Source organism: Perognathus longimembris, chromosome 28, assembly GCF_023159225.1.
Source record: "Perognathus longimembris pacificus isolate PPM17 chromosome 28, ASM2315922v1, whole genome shotgun sequence".
In the NCBI taxonomy this organism is placed as follows: Eukaryota; Metazoa; Chordata; class Mammalia; order Rodentia; family Heteromyidae; genus Perognathus; species Perognathus longimembris.
In genome coordinates, this window is record NC_063188.1 from 14567564 (window position 1) to 14593413 (window position 25850).

The following is a 25850-nucleotide window of genomic DNA, read 5'->3' on the forward strand; positions in this document are numbered from 1 at the left end:
CTTGTTAACTTTACAATCCCCCATCATGCCTTGCATGTAATAGGACTTAGTGAATGTTGATTAACTTGGTTTGAGGAATGCTCAGTTTGTTTTGCATTAAATTAAAAAAAAGGTTTATGAAACCAAGCATCATCTTTGCTCTAGTGCTTTGATCTAGGAGCATTGGGAACGACAGGCCTTTTAGGCTTTGAAGCCCATTGTCCCCTCCCTGTAAAGTGGACTGAAAACACCCAGGGTTATAACCTGTCACTGGCAGGTACAGGAAAGGTTTCTCTCTCTCTCTGAAGCTTCAAAAGTAAGGACTTCTGATCATTGCTGCTCTCAGGTAAGTGCCTCTGTCTTGTGCTGGGCAGAGTTGTTTCAGCAACAAACTTGTTGAGTGTATTGGCAAGATTTGATACTATCTCTAGCAGAAGAGTTGGCTCCAGAAGGATAAACACAGGACTGTTTGGGAAAATGTCTTCTGATCATGAGGCTCTTAGGTTCACATCTGGAAGGAAATTAGGGATGGTTTGGACTGGGTCTAAATGGTAGACCCTCAAGAACTCAGTTCAAGCGGGAACTCAACAGACGCATTTAAGCCTTTATGTATCAGTCTGTACTAGACTGAGTAAGATAAGAAGCGATAGCTTCACAGAGGCGATGTATGTGTGATTAATAATCAACACACACTTTGAAGTATGATTATAAAATTAAATGCAAGCTCTCGTCTACAGGAAACCCTGCCTCTAGTACAAATTATAGACTTAATAGGTTTTTCTGGCAATGCCTGTCTTTTAAGTGCAGTATAATTATTCCTAAACCTTTCAGGAAAGAATTCGAGAATAATATTTTTCACCCGTAAGCTATAATTCCCTAACAAGGTGGAAATCCCATTTTGTCTTCTGTGTACTTCCTTTCTTCTTTTCTGTCCCTCCCTCCCTCCCTTCTTCCCTCCCTCCATCCCTCCCTCCCTTCCTTCCTTCCTTCCTTCCTTCTTTCCTTCCACTTCTCCCCTCGTTCTTCCTCTCCCTATTTCTCTCTCCTCCTTCCTTCCGTTTCTCTCTTCCTCCCCTCCTTTCCTTGCTGGTTTCTTCCCCTCCCTCCTGTCCTCTCTATGTTCTGTTCTTTCTCTTCTCTTTTGTGATTGTTTCCTTCCGTCCCTCCTTTCCACTCCATTAATTAAAATTAATTATTGTCCCAGTCCTGGGGCTTGAACTCAGGGCCTAAGCATTGTCTCTGAGCTTCTTTGCTCAAGGCTAGTGCTCTACCATTTGAGCCACTTCCAGCTTATTTTTTGGTAGTTTAGTGGAGATCAGTGTCTCACAGTCTTTTCCTGCCCAGGCTGGCTTTGAACCGTGATCTTCCAATTCCTTTCCTTCCTTCCTGCATCGCTGCAGTAAAAGGGAATTAAACACTAGGAGAGCAAAGTAGAATCCCTGAGCCCATCGCAAGGACAACTGCTAGCCTTGCTTCACAAAGCTACTTTGCTTCTAACCCACGTGTGCCATAGCCAAGTAAGATTTAGAAGCTAGGTGAACAGAGGAACCTGTCAGAGCCCAGCAGATGAGAACTGAGTGTACACTGAAACACCTGCTCCGTACCCGCACAAATCCCTCCCACATGTTCTCATGGAGATTGCATACAATTCCCTAATTCACCCCTCAACAAGAAGGCTGGCATGGGGGAGGGGTGTTATAACAGAACCAGGTCCCTAATGGCCCCAAGAATTTGCTTGGGGATCCAAAAACACCAGGTGGATTTAACGTGTGTGTGTGTGTGTGTGTGTGTGTGTGTGTGTGTGTGTGTGTGTTTTCCTTCCCCTAAAATCTAATTCTGTATAAAATCGGTGCTGGTCTGGAAAACAAACTTAAAGGGGTTGGAAATTGGGGGTGGGGTGAAAGTCTTTTGTACTCAGAGAATAGGTACTTTTCCTTCAAGTGTGTCAGAGAGAATTAGGACTATTAGTGCCTTAAGAGCACACTGCAAGTTATTGAGCCAGTCCTTAAAACAAGGGAGGCTGAGGGGGAATCTCAATGGACAGATCTCTGATTTAATAGCCACTTCTCAGGTTGTTCTTTAGTCTCTGAGAATATGCACCTGCCTCTCATTTCCATTACTGTCAGTAGGAGCTGCTTGCCTTATGTAATACAGGATCATCGAGGTCTTTATGGCTGCTCTTTGAAAGGGAATAAAATCATGTCCCTTTCATTCTCTCAGACACATTACTTATTAAAATTAAGAGCCCTTGTGTGTTGCCCAATTACTTTCCAGATCAAGTTTTCCCCGATAATGCGCCAAGTGTAATTTTAATTTAAACAAGCAAATACATAGTCTTTGTTTAAATAAATTTTTTTTGGGTTCATTTGTGTCCCTTGTGGAATCATTTGAAAGGACAGCTTAAAAGTTGGAACAAAAGAGTTTAAGGGCCTCCAGTGTTCTTACAACTGTTTAAGACACCCCTCCCACTAATGCCCTCACATTGAAAATCTTCTGAGCCTAAATCCCCGTGTCACCCCAAAGAGGGTCTAGAGAATGTCCTTTCATTACCTAACAAGACGCATAGATGTATAAAGCACCAACTAATGAAACTTTTTTTGGTGCCATCCTGGGGCTTGAACGCAGAGCCTGGGTACTGTCCCTGAGTTGTTTTTTTTCTCTTAAGCCTAGTGCACTACAACTTGAGCCACAGTTCCACTTGGGGCCTGTTAGTAGGTTATTGGAGATAAGAGTCTCACAAACTTTGATGCCTGGGCTGACTTTGAATTGTGAATCTCATATCTCAGCCTGAGTAGCTGGGATTACAGGCGTGAGCCACCAGGGCCTGGTTCACTTTGGTATTTTAATGTGGACAGCAGACAGAACCTAGCAGTTCTGTATTGCACTTTTTACTGGAGTGTGTGTTCTGCCTTCGCCTTAAAATCAGAAACACTTAAGTACTGTAAGAGTTGTGGGGCGGTGGGTTCTTGTAATCAGTACTTCCCAGCAAGGTTAAGCATTATGTAACGAGGGTCTGAATTTGCCAGGGTTTCCCAGCCTCACCACCAGCATAGATGTTGTTATTTTCATTAGAGCTTGTAGCCGATCACAGTGGGAATTGCCAGCTGCTAAGAAAGTGGCAGGGCCCATGATGCAAAGATCTGTGCTCGATTTCTCTTTCCTGTTTCTTCTGAGGTTCCCTGGATGACAACTCTGTGTAGTCTGTCAGGTCCCAGGTTGTACCTGCAGCTTTACAATCCAGTGCCCGGAGCCTGGCTTTAGCTGAGGCTCTCACTCCTACTCAGGTTATTGTACATTCTTGTGTAACCTTTCAAACCCAACTCATCCATTTAGAGCAAGCCGAAGTTCCCCTCACCTGTCTCTTTTGTCCTTTCAAAGTTGGAGCTGTAAAGATCATGCACTGGTGGCTCACTGCTATAATCCTAGCTACTCAAGAGGCTGAGCTCTGAGGATCACGGTTCAAAGCCAGCCTCGGCAAGAAAGTTTGTGATACTCTTATCACCAATGAAGTACCCCAAAGCTGGAAGTGAAGCTGTGTGGCTCAAGTGGTAGAGTGGTAGTCTTGAGCAAAAAAAAAAAAAAGCTCAGGACCCTGAGTTCAAGCCACCAGAAGCAACACACACACACACACACACACACACCACACACACACCACACACACACACCACACACACACACACACACCACACACACACACACCACACACACACACACCACACACACACACCACACACACACACCACACACACACACACCACACACACACACACCACACACACACCACACACACACACACACACACACACACCACACACACACACACACACACACACACACACACGGAAAGAAAAAGAAATGATTTTTACTGCAGGTTTTAACAACAGGGTCTGGCCCCTCTCCTGTCTCTTCAATGGAAACATGTGGCTTTGTTTGGTGGAGATCCTTGAGACTTATTAACTCTTGAAAAATCGATAGCACTAGGCCTTCTAGGAAAGAAAAAGAGCGTGTGACTCCTTTTTATTGTCAGAATTAGTTAAGCCTTTTACATTTTATCTTGTGCATGGCCATTTGTTCAGGGTAGAGAGGATTGTCTAGTTCATTTAAACACATTAAAGGGTGTTTCTGTGTTCATTTGCAATTCCCCAAAGAAAATTCTCATGTTGCATTGTTATAATAACAAGCACAAATGATTTTGAAAAGGCTTTTGAACTTTGATTGAACAGTTAGTCTTAATATTTTTTTAAATAGACCTTATTGGAGAGCAGTTTTATGCTCACTTTTAAGTTGAGTGGAAAAGTCGAAAGTTCCCATAAATTCCTATGCCGTGTCTCTGCACAGCTTGTGCAATGCCCACATACCGGGTTATACCACACGAAGTTTATTGTTTACATGACAGATCTCTCTTTACAGTATAGATTCTATGAGTTGGGACAAATATATGACAGATATCTACCATTACAGTATCATAGAAAATACTTTCTATTTATTGATTGATTTGATGGGTTGATTGTGTGGGGGTTACTGGGGCTTGAACTTAGGACCTGGATACCGTCTCTTAACTGTTTTTATTCAAGGCTCTACCACTTGAGCCTCAGTTCTCCTCCTGTCTTTTTGGTGGTCAGTTGGAGATACAAATCTTACTGGCTTCGAACATCAATCCTCACATCTCAGTCCCTGAATAGCTAAGATTACAAGGCATGCGCTAGCAGCATCTGCCTTATGTTTTATTTTGTAAGAAACTTCCAAATTGTCTTTCAAATTTTTCTATTCCACTTGGCATTTCTCACGTGCAATGACAGCCTCTACTTTCTTACATCCTTTAGCATTTGGAGTTGTCATGTTTTACATTTTGGCCATTTTTTTTTTTTTTTTTTTGGCCAGTCCTGGGCTTTGGACTCAGGGCCTGAGCACTGTCCCTGGCTTCTTCCCGCTCAAGGCTAGCACTCTGCCACTTGAGCCACAGCGCCAACTCTGGCCATTTTCTATATATGTGGTGCTGAGGAATCGAACCCAGGGCTTCGTGTATACGAGGCAAGCACTCTTGCCACTAGGCCATATTCCCACCCCCATTTTGGCCATTTTAATAAAGGAACAATAGTATCTCATTGTTGCTTCAATTTGGAGTTCCTTAATGATATATGATGTTGAATAGTTTTGCTATTCAATATACTTAGACTTTTTGCCTGTTTTTTAATTGAGTTGTTGATTTCCTTAGTAGTTTTAATACTTTTCCCCCATCCTATGACAAATATCAACTTGGTCTTTATAACCAATACCTGAACATTTTGATTTTGGCTATATAGTTCACTTAGGCATGTAGGACTTAAGTCAGATTTTTCCTCGTATACGTTCCTCTGGTTGATAAAGTATTCACTTTTGTTAACAAGTCTTGTCAAAGGGAGAATATAGATGCCAGTGCACCTAATGAATGTATAGATCTTGCTGCAAAATAATCAACAGTATACTCAGAAAACCCAGGGGCTACTGGAGGTGTGGCTCAAGTGGTAGAGCACCAGGCTTGAGAGGGAAAAGCTAAGCAAGTAAGACCCTGATTACTGCAAGGAAAGAAGGGAGGGAGGGAGGGAGGGAAGTTTGAAGTTTTTTTTTTTTTTTTTTTTTTTTGGCCAGTCCTGGGCCCTGGACTCAGGGCCTGAGCACCGTCCCTGGCTTCTTCCCGCTCAAGGCTAGCACTCTGCCACTTGAGCCACAGCGCCGCTTCTGGCCGTTTTCTGTATATGTGGTGCTGGGGAATCGAACCTAGGGCCTCGTGTATCCGAGGCAGGCACTCTTGCCACTAGGCTATATCCCCAGCCTGAAGTTTTTTTTTTTTAAAGAGGCCAGATGTCAGTGGTTCACACCTATAATTCTAACTGCTCAGGATGCTGAGATCCGAGGATTACAGTTTGTGGCCAGTCAAGAAAAAGTCAGATTTATTATTATTATTATTTTTTTTTTTTGCCAGTCCTGGGCCTTGAACTCAGGGCCTGAGCACTGTCCCTGGCTTCTTTTTGCTCAAGGCTAGCACTCTGCCACTTGAGCCACAGCACCACTTCTGGCAGTTTTCTGTATATGTGGTGCTGGGGACTCGAACCCAGGGCTTCATGTATTAGAGGCAAGCACTCTTGCCACTAGGCCATATCCCCAGCCCAAAAGTCATATTTTTATTTTCAATTAACCACTAAAAAAAAAAGCTGGAGCCAGGCGCTGGTGGTTCACACTTATAATCCTAGCTACCCTGGAGCCTGAAATCTGAGGATTGAGGTTCAAAGCCAGCCCAGGCAAGAAAGTCTGTGAGACTCTTATCTCTAATTAACTACCAAAAAAAGGTGGAAGTTGGAGCTGTGGCTCACGTGGTAGAGCACTAGCCTTGAGTATGAAAATACTCAGGGCTAGCACCCAGGTCCTGAGTTCAAGCCCCAGGACACCCTCCCCCCCCCCAAAAAAAAGCCATCCAACATAATAAGGTCTACAATAACTGGCCATTTCCACTGGATTATTGGGGAATAGTGTAGGGTTATCTGGAGTCAGATGGGAAGATGCGGCTCTAACTGGACAGGATCAGCTCCCACTACACAGTGCACAAAGGCGCTGGTGGATATTGACTGTGTGCTTTGTGTTCTCTTCCATGGCTGAGTCCAGCTGGTTGCAGTTTTTTGCATTCACGTCATGTTTCTCACAGACACAATCCTGCATAAGCAAATGTGAAATTTGCATTATGCTCAAATTGTTCCCCAATACTTCAATTGCATTTAGACAAATTCACATTTTCAAACTCAATGTTAGAGCACAATGCACCAGAATTAATATCCTTTGCTGCATTCTTGAGCATGTGTGCCTTTCATTCTCATAGTAGCTTCTCACATAACCTCTTTTGTAAGCACCACTCAGAATTGTTAGTATTTAAGGTCCACTGAGTAGGGATTCATTTATTTCCTTCCTTCCTTCCTTCCTTCCTTCCTTCCTTCCTTCCTTCCTTCCTTCCTTCCTTCCTTCCTTCCTTCCTTCCTTCCTTCCTTCGCCCATCCTGGGGCTTGAACTCAGGGCCTGGGCACTGTCCCTGACCCTCTTTGTTTGCAAGGCTAGCACTCTACCACTTGAGCCATAGTGCCATAGAGCCATAGTGCTCTGGCTTTTCCTGAGTAGATTGTTGGAGATAAGAGTCTCACAGATTTTCCTGCCTGGGCTGTCTTCAAACTACAGTCTTCAAATCTCAGCCTCCTGAGTAGCTAGGATTATAGGCGTGAACCACCAGCACCCTGCTAGGGTTTCATTTCTTAACACTCTGTCCCTCTGGCCCTGGGCTTCTTGGGCTAATTGTTATGGCAGGAAGTATGTAAGGAACACACTAATGGTTTTACATTGAGGAAGAACTGAGTTGTTATAAAGGACTTAAAAGCATATTGGAAGTTGGGTGTTGGGAGTTCATGCCTATAATCCAAGCCACTCAGGAGGCTGAGATCTGAGGATCGTGGTTCAAAGCCAGTCCACACAGGACAGTCTGTGAGATTCTTATCTCCAATGAAGTGCCAAAATATCTGGAAATGAAGCTGGGGCTCAAGTGGCAGAGTGCTAGCCTGGAGCAAAATAGCTCCAGGTTAGTGTACCCAGTCCTTGAGTTCAAGTCCTAGGCCTGGCATTAAAAAAAAAAATGCCCACCATATTAGGGATGAGTTGATCCCTCACACCTGTAATCCTAGCTTTTTGGGAGATTGAGATGTGCGGATCATGGTTCAAAGCTAGCCCGGGCAGAAGTAACACATGAGCCTCTTACCTCCAATTAACTACCAGAAAGCTGGAAGATCAGCTGTAGTTCAAGCGATAGAGTGCCAACCTTGGGTAAAAAAGTTGTCCAGTACTGGCACATGCGCATGCGTGTGCACTGCCCGCCCCACCCATATAGGAAGCCAGTGTCCCCAGTCTTAGCAGGGCTGTGTCATTGTCTACATGTCCTTTCTATGTACTTTGCCCCTTACTGACTACAGAAACCGTTTCTTCTTCCTAGCATTCAGATATGCCGAAGACATGTTTTCAAAGGGAAAACACCACCTTGGGAGGGAGGCATTGATTTTCCAAAATAGATGCAAAATTCACATTGCATATAAATAATATAGGTAAGCGCTCCAGCAGCAACAAAATGTTGCCCTTCTGTTCAGGGACATAAATAGGATATTTTTAGTTTTTTGAGTTCTATACAATGATTTCCAGTTCAGAGAGATGGAGGCTTCTCAAAACGAGAATGTTCTGTTCCATGTATATACTTACTTCCTGTATTCCCCCTCACTCCAGATGCTTTGACAGTCTTGGGGCTTGAACTCAGGGCCTGAGCACTGTCCCTGGCTTCTTTTGCTCAAGGCTAGCACTCTACCACTTGAGCTACAACACTACTTTTGGCTTTTTCTCTGTATGTGGTGCTGAGGAATCGAACCCAGGGCTTCATGCATGCTAGGCAAGCACTCTTACCTCTAAGCCACATTCCCTGCCCCACTTTTTTGACTTTGGTTGTGGTGGGGCTTGAACTCAGGGCCTGGGTGCCGACCCTGAGCTTTTTTCTTAAAAGCTCAAAACTAGCACTCTACCACCTTAAGCCACAGCTTCACTTCTGGTTTTCTGAGTAGTTAATCGGAGATAGGAATCTTACAGACTGTCCGACCTGGTTAGCTTTGAACCATGATCCTAATATCTCTGCCTCCTGAGTAGGTGAGGTTCCAGCACCCTGCTTCATAGAATAGTTTTGAAGTACCAAAGGATCGATAATGTTTATGGAAATAAGTCGAATTCCTCTTAAAATTTTAAGTTGTTCCACCCTTTTGTCCAGGGAAATGACTGATGCAGGACATAGTCATGAAGGAATAATCAGGATAGTACCAGGAAATGAGGTTGTAGAGGACTGCGGGGCACACTGAAAGGCTAGAAAATGCCCAGTTAGTATTGCTATGGGGGAGGAAATTGTATTAAAAAGGCTGCTCAGCCCTTCCTGACAACAGATGTGGCCAAGTCCTAGGTAGACTCTGAGCTCCAGGGCCTCTGACCCCCTTGCCATTGTCTCTGCCTGCTCTGACCGCCAAGGATCCCACATTTGGTGCAGTGCTGCTGCACATTCGCATCCTTGGGTGTGGTTTTCTCCGGCTCCCACCTCCAGGGTGCGGGGGAACTCGAGGTAGGCGCTTCTGTGCGGATTGACCCTAGCAGCTATCCAAAGAGAAGTGGAGGGAAACACTGGGACTGGATGGAAGGGAGGAGGACTGGGAAAGAGAAGGAATACAAGATGGAGCTGTACCCCTTGCTCTCAGTCTGAAGGTGCTGCAAAGGAAGCCATCCCAAGCTTGTGTGTATTTGGGGGAGGCTCCAGGCAGTGAGTGAGTATGTCCTATTTGTGGGGAGATGGTAGAGGATAAAAGCACCTTTTCCTCTCCCGGGCTAGGGCCTAGATGAGACTGAACCCCACAAAGCACATGAAGAGACTGAAGGATACCAAGGGTGTTGAAATGCCCAGGCAATATGATCCCTACTTTGTGGATGTCGGTCCTGGGGCTTGAACTCAGGGTGTGGGTGCTGTCCATGAGCTCTTTGTACTCTCTAGTACTCTACCACTTTGAGCCAGAGCACCACTTCCAGTTTTCTGGTGGTTCATTGGAGATAAGTGTCTCCCAGACTTTCCTGTCTGGGCTGCCTTTGAACCACGATCCTCAGATCTCAGCCTCCTGAATGGCTAGGATTATAGGCGTGAGCCACCAGGCCTGGCCTGGCTCCTACTTTCTATCTATGGCATACTTTACTTGTTCTTTCTACATCTCGTTTCAGTAACTTGGTGCAGTCTGTGAGCTGGTTCTATTTTATAGCACCCCAGAGGTATCAGCATGTGAAGTCATTTGTCACCAAGAGACTCCTCACCCTCCATGTCTGCTTCTGTGAGGAAGTTTGTGTTGGATTCCATCCTGACAGCTCCAAGTACACACGTGTGCATACATGTGACTCCATAGTCATTGTCACACCGGGACATGAATTGCCTGATGTGTAGGGAGTGTGAAATCTTACTTGCCATGGTAGCAACTTGGTGATCCTCGCTGTACAAGGGAACCTGAAGGGTTTGTGTCCAGCCCCTCCCCACCCCCCTCCGCAGGCCACTGCCTGTCCATCAGTGCACTGGGCTCTTCTTGGCTTTGAGCCAGTGGCAGAGCTGGGAGCCTGTGACTTTGAGACTTGGCCCTTTTCAGTCCTCTTTGTTCCCACACACAAAAAAGTCGCATCCTAGCTCTCTCTTCACTGGCTGCTGAGGATTAAGAGAAAACCCAGGGAGACTTGGCTCTAGGACAACTCTCAAAGCACCACTGGGAAATTTGCAGAAGGTCTTGTCGCTCTGATTTCCACTTATATTCTTCTCTCCCTTCCTAAAGGAGTTTTGTTTTGTTTTGCAACTGTTAAACTCCTTGTGCCAATAATCCCCTCGTGTACTTGGGTAATTCTGCAGCTCTGGCAGGGTTGAGACCAATATCTCAACCAATCAAAGATGTTAAGGACCATTGGGATGGACATTATGAAGGAAAATTCAGATCATAAACGTTCACTTTTAACAGTTAACGCCCATTGTCACCACTTCTTGCTTCCTGGGTTGGCATTTTATAAACCAGGAGCTGGCAAAGGAAAAGAAGGCTTGCCTCTTCTGCAAAGAGCCTGAGAACTGGCCTATTCCATGGCAAAAGGCCTGTATTCCCAACTACAAGGAGTCCATTTGCAAAACAAAATGTGCCCCTACTTGTAGTTTCTTCAGTGTACCATCATTTACCAGTGGAAATTGCCAGAATTGTAAACTAGTTTGCTTGATTTTTTAGTGTTGATTCTAGATTTTTGTCTTTTAAAAATACTTGTTTTTTAAAAATGCTGGTCCTGGGGATTGTACTGTCCCTTAGCTTTTTCACTCAAGGCTGGAGTTCTACCTTGTAAGCCACAGCTTTGCTTCCAGCTTTTTGGTGGGTCATTGGAGATAGAGTCTCATGGACTTTTCTTCCTGGGTTGGCTTTAAAGAACTATGGATCCTTAGATCTCAGCCTCCTGAGCAGCCAAGATTACAAGTGTGAGCCACCTGTGCCCAGCTTCCGTGTGTGTGTGTGTGTGTGTGTGTGTGTGTGTGTGTGTGTGTGTGTGTGTGTGTAGGGTATTATGTAGGGAACTGTGGTTTAAACTCAGTGCCTGGATACTGTCTTAATGCATTTTTACTCAACACTAGCACTTTACCACTCGAGCCAAAGCTCCATTTTGGCCTGGAACCAGGATCTTGATCTTGGCCTCCTGATCAGCTAAGATTACAAGTGTAAGCCATTGGTGCCTGGTTGAAAATACTATATTCCAGAAGGTGTAAAAACTGGGAGAGAGTGAGAGAAGGGGTGATATTGTCCAAAAAAGAATAAACAAATTGATTTTGAGACTTTGGTTATATTACAACAAACAAGCTGATTATTGCAGTTTCCATACATTTATTTAAATCTACAAAAATGCCTTTCTTCATGCTGTTCCTGTATGTATGTTAGTACTTGGAGTAAATTTGACTGTGAACTGCTTCCATTCAATTATTTCCCTGAGTACATATTACCAAATCAAAAAGCTGTAGGCCAGTACTCCTTATCTACATACGGGCATAGTTCAGTTTCTATAATCTCACAAAACACAAATGTTAGCAGAATTTCAGTGATTGTATTATTCTGGTGAGCTACTTTGTCACAGTGATAGATGATATTTTACACATGGAGGTCTGATATGGTGAGAAGCTTTGAAGAAAGCTGGGCACTGGTGGCTCACACCTGTAATCCTAGCTATTCAGGAGGCTGACATATGAGGATCGCTGTTCAAAGCTAGCCCGGGCAGGAAAATCTACAAGACTCTTATCTCTGAAGAACCACCAGGAAACCGGAAGTGGTTCTGTGGCTCAAAGTAATAGAGCGCTTGAGTGAAAAAGCTCAGGGACAGTGCTTAGGCCCTGAGTTCAAGCCCTACAATGGAGCAAAAAGAAAAAAAAACAGCTTTGAAGATGCTTTCTTACACAGAATGTAGAAGTGTTTATATTATATTGCTTCTTTTTAGCCCACATTGACCAAATAGGCAACAACAACAAAATACACAGCAATCATAGTAAACTGCACTGATATCATTACAAACCCCAAGACTGCTAAGAAGTTTCTGTAGCCCAGAGCTACAAGGTTCTAAGTCTTAAAACCCCTGGAGACAACAAACGACAACAAAAACCTCTGGGTACAGATGGAGGCAGGCAAAAAACCTGGGAGAGGGCGAGGGAATGAGGAACATAGTTCAAAAAGAAATGTACCCCAAAAGAAATGTGCCCTTCACCTGACTCACGGAACTGTAACCTCTGTGTACCTCACCTTTACAATAACAATAAAATATATTTTAAAGCACACAAAAACCCCTGGAGCATTCTGGTGGCCATGCTGGGAAAGGGTAGTTCATTTAAATATCTTCCACAAAGGAGCTGACTGGCCTGCTTAGTGAACTTTGGTATTGGGGACTCCAAATGGAATCTGATAGGCTTGCTGTGCGGAGCTCCTGCTTCTTTAAAGCTTCCCTTGATTAATCAGAGAGGATTGGAGCATAATTGAGAATCATATTGCACTTGAAGACTGGGATGTAGCAGCCCCAAGAAGGGGTCACTCTGTTCTCAAGTTCATTGAGTCAGATTGCCTTACTAGGCCCCGTTTCCTTTCTTGTGTGCCAGGCTGGAGGTTGCTTGTGCCCTCCCCCTCCCAATTGAATACTTTGAAGTTTTTAAAGGCTTCCATAATTAAAGGCATTCTTGTTCACCCTGCCCATTCTCTTTGTGACTGCACACTTCCCATTTTTTCCCCCACCTACCTTCTACCTTGAGCTTGTTTTCCCTTCATGGACTTTTTCTTTTCCTTCCTTCCTTCCTTCCTTCCTTCCTTCCTTCCTTCCTTCCTTCCTTCCTTCCTTCCTTCCTTCCTTCCTTCCTTTCTTTTTCTTTTTCTTTCTTTTTGCTATCCTTCTATAGAACTTTCCTTTACAGTGTCTGTGAGTTTTAGAATAGCATGTGGTATTCTAGGGGACAAGCAATCACCCTACTGTATAAAGAAGAGGCCTTTTGCCAGGTGCTGGTGGCTCACACCTGTCATCCTAGCTACTCAGGAGGGTGAGATCTGAGGATCACGGTTCAAAGCCAGCCTGGGCAGGAAAGTCCATGAGGCTCCTATCTCCAATGGACCACCAAAAAAGAGCCAGAAGTGGAGCTGTAGCTCAAAATGGTAGTGCTCGTTTTGAGCAAAAGAACCTCACGGACAGCACCCAGGCCTTGAGTTCAAACCCCAGGACTAGCACCAAAAAATAAAATAAAATAAAAAAGACTTCTTTTATTCCTTTGGTGACTATGGGAGGGTTTTTTGTTTTCTCAAACTTTGGTCCCAACTACTTGTAACCACTGTAATAGAATGGATTGCAGTCATTTTGCTAGCATTATTTATGCACTGTAAATTTCCCCTAAGAGTCACATAGCTGTTTCTTGCTCACCTTAATAGGTCGGCTTGAGTTTTGCCTTTTCTCCCTCGTTAGCTTGATAGGTCATTAACAACATTAAAATACAGTACTGTGAGAGACAGATTTTCTCTGTACTTTCATTCCTACTCTAGAGACTTTGAAAAGGACTGTGGTCCTCCTGTAGTTCAACTCCTTTCTGATGTCTTTCCGCAGTACAGTTGCATTTGTGCTAGAGAATTACCTACCCTTTGCCTATGGTACCTGGAGAAATCCTAAGACCAGAGCAGGAATTTGGCTATCCTGTCATGGAGCCCAACACCTACCAGTTCAGCAGACCCTAACTATCCATCAACTAAGTGAACTTAGGAACTAAAAGTAGAAAGTAAACCTGGGCTCTGTGGCTCATGCCTGTGATCCTAGCTACTCAGAAAACAGATCTGAGGATCGTGGTTCAGTCACCCTGGCTAGGAAAGTCTGTAAGACTCTTACATCCAGTTAGCCACCAGAAAAGGCCAGAAGTGGGGCTGTGGCTCAAGTGCTAGAGTGCTAGCCTTGAGCAAAAAAAAGCTCAGGGACAGTGCTCAAACCCAAAGCTCAAGCTCCAGGACTGGCATAAAAAAAAGGAAAAAATTCCCTCAAGAGCAGAAATTTGAAAATTGCTTTGAACTTTCCAAGCTTGTGGCTATGTACAGAGCCCTGGCAACTTTCACAAAGCTTCTGATAAGCAGCAAGGGCAGCGGGTTGTGAGCAATGTGCTTGCTTTTAAGCAAATGTCTAAAATGCTCCTAATTTGTACCAGAGACCTTATCAAAGGGCTTTGCCAAACTTCCAGTTAGGCAATTATGAGTATTAGCTGAGCTTAACCTCGGAGCCACAGGGTGAGGAGGGGAAGGGGTGGTCCATTCTACTTTCAGTCATCATGGCAGACGACCATTTCAAGACTGGATGTCTGGTGAGTGGAAAAGGATGAGGAAAGCAGATCCTCAGCTGGTGGCTCACGCATGTCATCCAAGCTGCTCAGGAGGCTGCGACCTAACGATCACAGTTCCAAGCCAGCCCTGGCAGGAAAGTGCATGAGACACTTATCTCCAATGAACCACCAGGAAACCGGAAGTGGAGCTGTGGCTCAAAGTGATAGAGCATTAGCCTTGAGGGAAAAAGCACAGGAACAGCGCCCAGGCCCCCAGTTCAAGCCCCAGAACTGGCATAAAAACAAAAACAAGCAAACAAAAAAACCAAATTGCATTGCTTGTCATTCCTTAGGTGGTGGAACTTGCAGCTATCCCCCTGGTCCCTTTTATTTATTATTTTTAATGGTTCAGAAGAAAAAGTCCATATGTTGAGGTCAAGTGCACATATTTGAGTGTCTTGGCCTTTAAGCCAAAACCTGTTTTCATAGAAATGGGATGTGTATTTCTTCAGAAGTTCTTTTGTTTTGCCGGTTATAGGGCTCGAACTCAGGGCTTGAGCACTGTCCCTGGCTTCTTTTTGCTCAAGGCTAGCCACAGCGCCACTTCTGGCTTTTTCTATATATCTGGTGCTGAGCAATCAAACCCAGGGCTTCATGTATGGGAGGCAATCACTCTACCCCTAGGCCATATTCCCAGCCCTCTTGTTATTTAGTTTTAAACCAATAAATGGAGACCATAGCTGTTTTTCTCAAAAGTGTGGCAATGGAGTAAAGTAAAGCTAATTTTTACTATATTATCAACTATATATAAATATGTATTATAAGTTATATAAAGTATAATATGTTTATAAACTATAAGTGTGTGTGAGTGTGTGTATGTGTGTTTCTGTGGCTCAAAGTGGAAGAACACTAGCTCTGAGTGAAAGAGCTCAGTGACAGCACCCAAAGTCCTGAGTTCAACTTTGAGGACTGGCACCAAAAAACGGTGGGGGTGCAGGCTGCAAGCATATTTGATGAGCTTGTTTAGATGACAGAATTCAAGCCATGTTTTAGCATGTAGATGAGGATGCAGGCTGCTAATTATCTCCCTCCACCCAGAAGACGAGTGGTTTGAGACCAGTGGTTTGAGTAAAGCAAAAGGGCTTGTATCCTAACCCTGGAAGTAATAAACATCAGAAGGGAAAGGACTGTCTATTTGCCTTAAGAATATAGGATAGGCTGGGAATGTGGCTTAGTGGTAGAGTGCTTGCCTAGCATGCATGAAGCCTTGGGTTCGATTCCTCAGTACCATATAAACAGAAAAAGTGGGAAGTGGCGCTGTGGCTCAAGTGGTAGAGTGCTTGCCTTGAGCAAAAGAAGCTCAGGGACAGTGCTCAGGCCCTGAGTTCGAGCCCCAGGACTGGCAAAAAAGAAAGGTTATATGATAATAAATTGCTTTTTCATAATTTGTACTTCTACTCTTTCTTATTTTTTCCATTGGTTATGACAAACAGAAATATGAAGTGGTTTTAGGCCTAGAAAGTCAAGGACTTTCAGTTAATAATTTTAAACTTTGAGAGTTTCCAATTCCATTTATATTTGAATGAGAAGGCGGCTTAGGGCTCCTCTTAATTTCCTCATTGTCCTCATAGAACAATAGTGAATGGGAATTTGCTTAAAGACTAATTTCATATGTGTCTATATACACACAGGCAGAGTCATAGAGCAACTAAATTGGGGTGCTGTAGTGTGATGAATTTCTCAGCTATTTTAGCTTCTGGATCACTTATAAAACAAAAGCATTCAAGGATTGCTTGTCATAGCTAATAATTTGCTTGGCTCTCACTTAATTTTTCTGCTTCACTTCACAAAGTAATTGAAACTTCCTTTTTGCTACAAGCTCACTGCCCCCCCCCCAAAAGCTACAGTTTTAAAAGAACATCTCTTGGTTAGAAATTCTGTGGATTTTTTTTTTCTGAATGTAGAAATAGGTACTTAAATAGTTACTAAACTACTGTTTTTCAATCCTTAGTCGGGAAATCAGTTAAATCTGCCAGTGGCTTCTGAAAGCTAAAGAACATACAGGGAGGAAAACACAAAGGCTTATTCTAATTGGAGCATTTCAAGTATCACTTGTGTAAGATTAGAAATGTAACCCAGGTTGAAAAGGAGAAATGCTGGAACTGTCCTGCTAGGAGAAGAACAACAGGAAAAAAATGAGTTGTAGCTGGGTGCTGGTGGCTCACGCCTGTAATCCCAGCTACTCAGGAGGCTGAGATCTGAAGATAGTGGTTCAAAGCCAGCTGGGGCAGGAAAGGCCCTGAGACTCTTACCTCCAATTAATCACCAAAGAACCAGAAGTGGTGCTGTGACTCAAAGTGGTAGAGTGCTAGCCTTGAGCAAAAGAGCTCAGAGATAGTTCCCAGGCCGAGTTTAAACACACACACACACACACACACACACACACACACACACACACACACACACACACACACACACTCTTCTAACCCCAAAGTCAGCCCAACAAGAACCCAGAAGAATTCTAGGTACAGAACTTTGTCAGTAGAGGTAGATTAGCTAAAAGGATGCGGTTTTTCTGTGCTCTTTTATTCCAAGTGATTCTCGAAACCTCTTTTTCTCCATCAAATAACAGGACCTCAGAACCCTAAGCAACTCTTGCACAATAACTCTCCCTCCCTTCCTTCCCTCCAGCCATGTGTTATTTCTTGGGGTTAACTTTACCAGAAAATTTTGGGGGCAGATTTTTACTGTTGTTGCTTCTGACGTGAACAAAACCACACATTGGATATCTTCTATTCTCGGGGCAAAAAAAAAAAAAATCTTTATTTTTAGAGCGATGTGGGTGGGTTTTGAGGAGCTCTTCTGTTTTTGTTTTAAAGCATTTGGTAAGAAGACACTTGACTTTGAAATTTTATTTTCATATGTCCTGACTCGTGGGAGCTGACCTCTCCACCTCTATTCAATCTACCTTGTCAACTTCCATTTCTAACTAAGTCATCAGCTCGTTGACAGAACTTGCTTATTTTTAAAGCAATCATATGGGAGTGATTTAGCCTTCAGTGGTTTTTTTTATATCAAGTTGAGTGTTAATTATTTTGATATTTTTGGTTGTTAATAGTGATATGACTCACTATTAGACTGCAAGAGTTACAGCAGATTCCTTGCTTAGCTGTTTCATAGGCCTCGAAACAATTTTTGGATGAAAAAGATTACTTTAAACCTTGATTTTTAAACATTTTCAAATTTGTTACATTTTTTTCTGAATAATTACTTATTTATTGTCAAAGGGATGTACAGAGGGGTTACAGTTTCATACATAAGGCAGTGGGGACATTTCTTGTACAATTTGTTAAAATTTGTTACGTAATTTTGTGCCAGTCCTGGGCTTTGAACTCAGGCTTTGGGCACTGTCCCTGGGCTTTTTTTTTTGCTCAAGGCTCGTATGCTACCACTTAAACCACAGCTCTACTTCCAGCTTTTTTTGGGGGGTTGCTTAAATGGAGATTAAGAATGTCATGGCTTTTCCTGCCCGTGGTGGCTTCGAACCTTGTTCATTAAGATCTCAGCCTCCCGAGTGGCTAAGATTACAGGTGTGAGCCACTTGCACCCAGCTTAAAACCTCTTTCTTAACCTGTTGCTTCCCATAACCCCTTAGAATAATTCAGAGCCCTCTGCTGTACCTTTAATTGGTTCCTTGCTGTTCTCAAAAATCCTCACTTAAGGGGCTGGGGATATGGCCTAGTGGCAAGAGTGCTTGCCTCGTATACATGAAGCCCTGGGTTCAATTCCCCAGCACCACATATATAGAAAATGGCCAGAAGTGGCGCTGTGGCTCAAGTGGCAGAGTGCTAGCCTTGAGCAAAAAGAAGCCAGGGACAGTGCTCAGGCCCTGAGTCCAAGCCCAGGACTGGCAAAAAAAAAAAAATCCTCACTTAAACGATCATATATACACAAGCCATGATTTATCCTGGAAACAACGCTTTGTGAATACTACATTGTTTTATGACATTTAAATTCATTTGGAAGAGAATGATACTATGGCTACCTGATAATTTGCTGTGTGCATACAGTTGTTTAAGAAATATTTTGATACCTGTAACTTGGGTTTTCACATCACTCTATCAAATGCATTGTAATGTGATACTAGATTGCTTGGCTCATAGCAACGAATGGGGAAAAGCTCAGTGGCATTCAACGTTAACTTTAGTTATGTCATTTAAGTCATACATTATGGGACCAGGGTCAAAAGCCCCACAGGTCATATAAAGGTCATAACCTCTGAGAGATATATTAGGTGTTTTTTGTTTTTTGCTATTGTTCTTTTCCACCTGTCCCGGGGCTTGAACATAGGAGCCTGGGTCCTGTTCCTGAGCTTCTTTTTCTCACAGCTAGCACTCTACAGTGCCACTTCAGCTTTTTCTGCGTAGTTTATTGGAGATAAGAGTCTCCTAGACTTTCCTGCCTGGGCTGGCCTCAAACCACAATCCTCAGATCCTCAGATGTCAGCCTCCTATGTTGCTAGGATTAAAGGTGTGAGCCACCAGTACCTAGCTAAGGACACATTAGTTTTTTGTGTGATTTTTTTTTTTTGCCAGTGCTGGGCTTGAACTCAGGGCCTGAGCACTGTCTCTGGCTTCTCTTTGCTCAAGGCTAGCACTCTACCACTTGAGCCACAGCGCCACTTCTGGCCATTTTCTATATATGTGGTGCTGGGGAATCGAACCCAGCGCTTCATGTATATGAGGCAAGCACTCTTGCCACTAGGCCATATTCCCAGCCCCACACATTAGTTTTTAAAGGGTGCTTCAGTACATCAAAGAATGCAGTCACAAGATTTTAAAGCATACATATGCCATTAAGAAGGGTTAAATCAATTGTGTGTCCTACATTGGAAGAGATTAAAGGAATAATTTTATATTTAATTATTAATTTGAGGTAGAATAAGAGTATTTCCTTGCTCTTGTCACTACGTTTAAAAGGAGATCTATATACTTTGATATCTGAACAAAATTAAGAAGCCATGTCAATGAATGAACACGTCATTCACTCATTATTATATTGAAGTAATTTCCCCAGATTTTCTTAGTAAAATGACCATATACTTATAAAAAAAAATCTTAAAAAGAATGCAAATGGCCAGCCACCAGTAACCCTAGCTACTTAGGAGGCTGAGATGGGGATCACAATTCAACAAAGCCCATTGAGAGCCAGCCTGGACTCTTATCTCCAATGAACCACCAGAAGTGCCACTGTTGCTCCAAGTGGTTGGTAGAGAGCTAGCTAGCCTTGAACAAAAGAGCTTAGAGATGGTGCCCAGGTCCTGAGCTCAAGTCCCAGGACTGGCACAAAAATATAACATTTTTTCACAAATTGTACAAGAAATGTACCTACTGCCTTATGTATGAAACTGTAACCCCTGTGTACATCACTTTGACAATAAATAAGTCATAAGTAACTGGCTAGTCGGGGTGGACTCTGGGGGTCATGAGAAATGTGCTGTGGCACGGTGTACATGAGGGTGTCTTCTTGTAGGAGGCCAAATCCTAGTGAAAGTTCTAGATTGCTGCTCCTCATAACCAAGGTTCAATTAAACTAATAAACACAATCTCTGTTTCTGTCTGTCTGCTTGTCTGTCTGTCTGTGTCATACACACACAGACACACACACACACACACACACATCTGTCTCTTATACTGGTTAAAAGTGGTTCATATTTTGAAGAGAGATGGCATGGTATTTAACAGGTGTGCATGTTCTTTTATTACTCTTTTTTTTCAAGAGATTGCACCCAATAGGTAACTTCTTAAAAGGGTTAAGAATCTGCTGGGCAGGGCTGGGAATATGGCCTAGTGGTAAAGTGCTCGCCTCGAATACATGAAGCCCTGGGTTCGATTCCTCAGCACCACATATATAGAAAAAGCCAGAAGTGGCGCTGTGGCTCGTGGTAGAGTGCTAGCCTTGAGCAAAAAGAAACCAGGGACCAGTGCTCAGGCCCTGAGTTCAAGCCCCAGGACTGGCAACAAAAACAAAACAAATAAACCCCACAACCTACAGAAACAAAAAACAAACCAAGACAAAACAAAAACCCCATAGAAGGGGAGCTATGGCTCAAGTGGTAAAGCACAAAACCTCAGGGACAGAGTCCAGGTCTTGAATTCAAGCCCCAGAACCCACACAGAAAAAAAAAAAAAAAAAGAATCTGCTGGGTACTCGTGGCTCAGGAGGCTGAGATCTGAGAATCATGGTTCAAAGCCAGCCCAGGCAGGAAAGGCCATGAGATTCTTTTATCTCCAGTGAACCACCTTGGATGTGGTGTTGTGGCTCAAAGTGGTAGAGTGTTAGCCTTGAGCAAAAAGAGCTCAGGGACAGTGTCCAGTCCCTTTGTGCAAACTTCATGACCAACAACAACAAAGAAATGTGGAAATCCTTGTTTTCGTCTACCAGTCCTGGGGCTTCAACTCAGGGCCTGGGCAGTGTCCCTGCACTTTTTTACTCAAGGTTAACCCTCTACCTTTTGAGTCACAGGTTTATTTCCCATCTCTTTTGGGTAAGGGGAGACTTTCTTGCCTGGGCTACCTGGGAACCATGATCCTCAAGTCTCAGCCTTCTGAATAGCTAGGATTACACTGGTGCCTTGGCACAGGCCCCCCCTTTATTTTGATCAGTAGTGGGGCTTGAACTCAGGACCGAGGCTCCGTCACTAAGCTTCGTTTGCTCAAGGCTAGCGCTCTACCACTTTGAGCCACAGCACTACTTCCAGTTTTCTGGTGGTTCCTTGGAAATAAGAGTCTCACAGACCTTCCTGCCTGGGCTTGCTTTGGACCATGATCCTCAGATCTCAGCCTCCTGAGTAGCTAGGATTATAGGTATGAGCCCCCAGGGCCCAGCCTACAGCATCATTTTTAATACCACTTCCTTTCATACTCTGGGGTATCCTGGTTTGGATTATAACTTAGGATCAGGTCACCTTGAGAACATAAAATACAGTAAAAAGCATGGTCAGTGCCAAGAGAACTTTATACTGTTTTGCTCGGTTATTACTTTTAGCATAGGTTGAAGAATGAGATTGCTGAAGTTGTTTGACTCCCCTGGCTTTTGCAGTTTACAGATTGCTGGAGAGCAGGGCTAAGAAAGACCCATAGACACGTTGATTATCCCTAATGGGAAAATTCCAACAGCTCCAGAATTAGAAAAGTTTTGAGTGCCAGCATTACTCCACAAGTGGAAAAACATCACACCTCAGTTCATGCGACAGGCCATAGACAGACACTGTAGAAAGTCATTTTCAGGCTCTGTGTATAATAGGTATATAATGGAACAAGTGGATTTTGTGTTTAGGCTTTTTGTGTGTATACTTGGGTTTTATCCCTCCCTAGATACCTCATTATATACATAAAAATATTCCAAAATCTGAAAAATAAATCTATATATGAAACACTTCTAGTCCTATGCATTTCGTAAAAGGAAAATGCCACCAGTGGTCCAGTATCAGTGGCTCACATCTGTAGTCCTAACTAATCAGGAGGCTGAGCTCTGAGGATAGTGGTTCAAAGCCAGCCTGAGCAGGAAAGTTCGTGTAATTTTTTAAACACACACACACACACACACACACACACAGCTAGAAGTGAAGCTGTGGCTTAAGTGGTAGAACAAAAGCCTTCAATGAAAAAGCTCAGGAACAGTGCCCAGGCCCTGAGTTCAAGCCCCCTGGACTGGAACCAAAAATAAACCAAAAGACAGATTGGAACTGATTATGATTCTTTTTGTGGTTGTTGTTGTTGTTTTGTTTTTTGCTAGTCCTGGGCCTTGGACTCAGGGCCTGAGCACTGTCCCTGGCTTCTTTTTGCTCAAGGCTGGCACTCTGCCACTTGAGCCACAGCGCCACTTCTGGCTGTTTTCTGTATATGTGGTGCTGAGGAATTGAACCCAGGGCTTCATGTATACGAGGCGAGCACTTTACCACTAGGCTACATTCTCAGGCCCCTGATTATGATTCTTGTAGCGCCTGATTATTATGAACACCACTTATCACTGCCCTGGCTGTGCGGGCGGATGCAGTATAAGGTAGGGCCATTGGCCCAGGTATGTCCCTCCCTCCCTTAGTATCATTCTTAAGCATGCAAGGTGAATGCAGAGTGTGCAAATCCATTCCTTCAAGGCTTGTCAATAGTTCCGTGTGTTTGTCTTCTTATATAACTGATAAAGTGAATCGTGACTCTTTGTGAATCTCTTTCTAGGGAGCCACAAAGGCAACAAAGAAGCAGTCTTTTCTTTTCTATTGGTGCATTTTTTTTCAGACTTGGTACGGTGCTAAAGTATGGATTATGGGTTTATGTCCAGTGATCAAAGACCTTCAGCCTAGGGAACATTCTAATCCCTAGGCTGTAGAGAAGTGTCCAAACAGTGATTGGAGCTGAGATTTATGAGTTTATGATTATGGCATAGTGGCTTAGTGGACTCAAGCTCTAGCACTGATTCCTGGACTCAGTAGAATGAATGACCTTGGGTAAGTCACTTAATCCATCGGTGCCTTAGTTTCGCCCCCCCCTCCTTTTTTTTTTAACTTATGGAGGTTTAACAAAGCCACAAGAAATTTGCTCTTGGGTTAAAGAGAGATAGATTTAGTCCCTCCCCTAGCTTTGGGACTTGATAAGCTGGGAGAGGTCCTGGAAGGTTTTATTAGGGCCTTCAGCTCCAATCCTTGCCCCTGAGCATTCTGGGAGTGAGGATGTGGAGGGAGTTCTTTGGCAAGAATGTGCAATCTAAGTCTAGAGGGGAGGTAAGGCGCCTCAACTTTATCCTCCCACAGGGACTTGGCCAGCATGCTGGCCTGTGTGGGTTATTTTTAGATCCAGGGGCTTTCGGGTGGGTCTACTTCCTTTCCAGGGCAGTGTGCTACACTGCAGCATTGAATGCCAGGGGCTGCTGGGTAAGTGTTGAGTTGGGCCAGCATGGCAATCCAGGCAGCCCTGGCTTAGTATATTAAGGAAATCTTAGCCCTGTTTGCAGTTAAGCCAACTAGTAGAATATTACAGTCAACATAACTGAAACTTTTAGCAACTGGTCATTTTATTTTTAGTTATTTTGGTACTGGTCTTGAACTTGAACTCGGGCCTGGGCACTGTCCCTGAGCATGTTTTGCAAAAAGGCTAGCACTTTGCCACTTGGAGCCACAGGGCCACTTCTGGTTTTCTGGTGGTTCATTGGAGATAAGAATCTTCACGGGGCTGGGAACATGGCTTAGCGGTAGAGTGCTTGCCTTGCATGCATGAGCCCTGGGTTCGATTCCTTGGCACCACATAAACAGAAAAGGCCGGAAGTGGCGCTGTGGCTCAAGTGGTAGAGTGCTAGCCTTGAGCAAAAAAGAAGCCAGGGACAGTGCGCAGGCCCTGAGTCCACGCCCCAGGACTGGCACACACACAAAAAAAGTCTTCACAAATTTTCCTGCCCTGGCTGGCTTTGAACCATGATCCTCAGATCTCAGCCTCCTGAGTAGCTAGGATGACAGGCGTGAGCCACAAGACGTGAGCAATGTAAGTGGCAAAAAGGAAACCATCGCCAGGATGGTCATCATAGAAAGTTCTGAGTTGGTACCTGCGAGTTTCTGGAGCTCTAAGTGATCTACAAGCCGATGTGGGATTCGATATCCATCAGTGCTGCTTTCACACATGAGGTGTCTGAGAAACAGAAATCAGGGGAGCATTGATGCTCACAGCTCCTATGAATATCACCAATCAGTCATTTTCCACATGAGGTCATTGCAGTATATTTGGTTTGGTGTCTTATGGTGACCATTTCCGGAGGAGGCTTCACTGTCTTACACTATGAATTTAGGAATATTTCTTTAATACACACTAGCTCACAGAGGTTTCCAGGGCCGTTTTTCTGCTTTCCACAGTGTCACACCCTGTGTGGCCTGTGTGGTTGAGTCCTTGAAGAAGGCATGCGCAGTCATGTTCATTCTTGGCTGTAATGCATCCGCCCTTTTGCGGTCCGAAACCCATGGTGTTACCACATTGGTGAGATGGTATTCAGTGCGCAGAAAGCACTTGGCAGGCCTACAATCCACACACGGGTGGAAATACCACTACTGTCCAACTGCTAAGAACCAATGAAGTGACCCATTGAGAGTGTGCGTGCTGTTAGGCAACACGAACCTTTGAAATGTGATCTTGGAACTTGATAACTATGATGGTAAATGCTTGCATCCTTAAATCATCTCAGTATGTCCCTGCTTTGGGCTTGCACTCTTGACTAGTAAAATCCATCAGGCTCCTAAAGGCCATGAAAAGACTGTTGGTAGGGTGTACATTCTTGGCAACTGTTCTGCTACACTAGTTTGTGTTCTAGAAAGAACAGTTCCTGAGGACTTGATTACTATCCAGACATTTAACATGTCTGATCTTACTCTATAAAGCATACATCTTCCAGACTGGGCATTGGTGGCTTATACTTAGAATCCTAGGTTCTCAGGAGGCTGAGATTTGAGGATCGCCTTTCAAAGCCAGCTTGGGTAGGAAAGTCCATGAGACTTTTTATCTCCAACTAACCACCAGAAAACCGGAAGTGGCACTGTGGCTCAAAATGTTACAGTGCTAGCCTTGAGCCAAAGAGCTTAGGGACAGTGCCCAGGCCCTGAGTTAAAGCCCCAAGACAGACAGACAGACAGACACACACACACACACACACACACACACACACACACACACACACACACACACACACCATCTTCAGGTTTCTGTCCTCCTCTACTTCACACCCCTCCCCAAATCTATCATCAGTAGTAGGTTTGGATGATCATTGAAAATAAACTCACGCTAACTTCTGTTTATTTAAGGGAGATGGGACTTCCTAAGACTTTAGTGTTCTGAAGAGATTTCCCTGTATCCAGCATGAGAATGAAAATCAAATAATTTGGGTAGTATTGATTTGTCAAAGTAGTGGTACTCTCCAACCCCACAGGTTCCCAAACATGTAATGTTCTAGAAGCTTGAAAATGTTTCATCCTACCTAATATGGAAATGGGTGAAATGGACAGTTGGTAGAAAGAGCCCTAGAAGACACAAAGCTTCTTAAGCAATGTGCTCACTTTTACACTTAGCATTTGGCCCCGTGCCTCACATATTTTACTTAAGACAATAAATGCTTGTTGAGTGATTAGAGAACAGGAAAAAAAAAAAAGGCTGGTGGAGATGTGGGAAAAAAGGCATGTGTGGTAATGGTGAAACGTTGATGACATTCCAATAAAAAGATGAAATTTTAAAAAATGAGGTGGAAAGCACTCACCACTGCTACAGTTGAAACAAAAGTGAGAAGAAAGAGAGAAATTTGGGAAGTTGTTAAAAAAAACACCATAAAAACTGGCTTGGCTTTGGGGCTAAAATTCCATAGCTGTATTCAGGACAAATGCTCTGCCCAGCAGCCTCAGTAATAAATAAAAAGAATTTTTTTTAATGAAAAGGCA

The 25850-nt window shown here is 43.7% G+C and overlaps 1 protein-coding gene across 1 annotated transcript in view; it reads left to right on the plus strand.

The window, feature by feature from the left end:
• Positions 1–25850, plus strand: part of Gpc4 (glypican 4) — a 114240-nt gene that overhangs the window by 21538 nt on the left and 66852 nt on the right. The window lies entirely within an intron of this gene.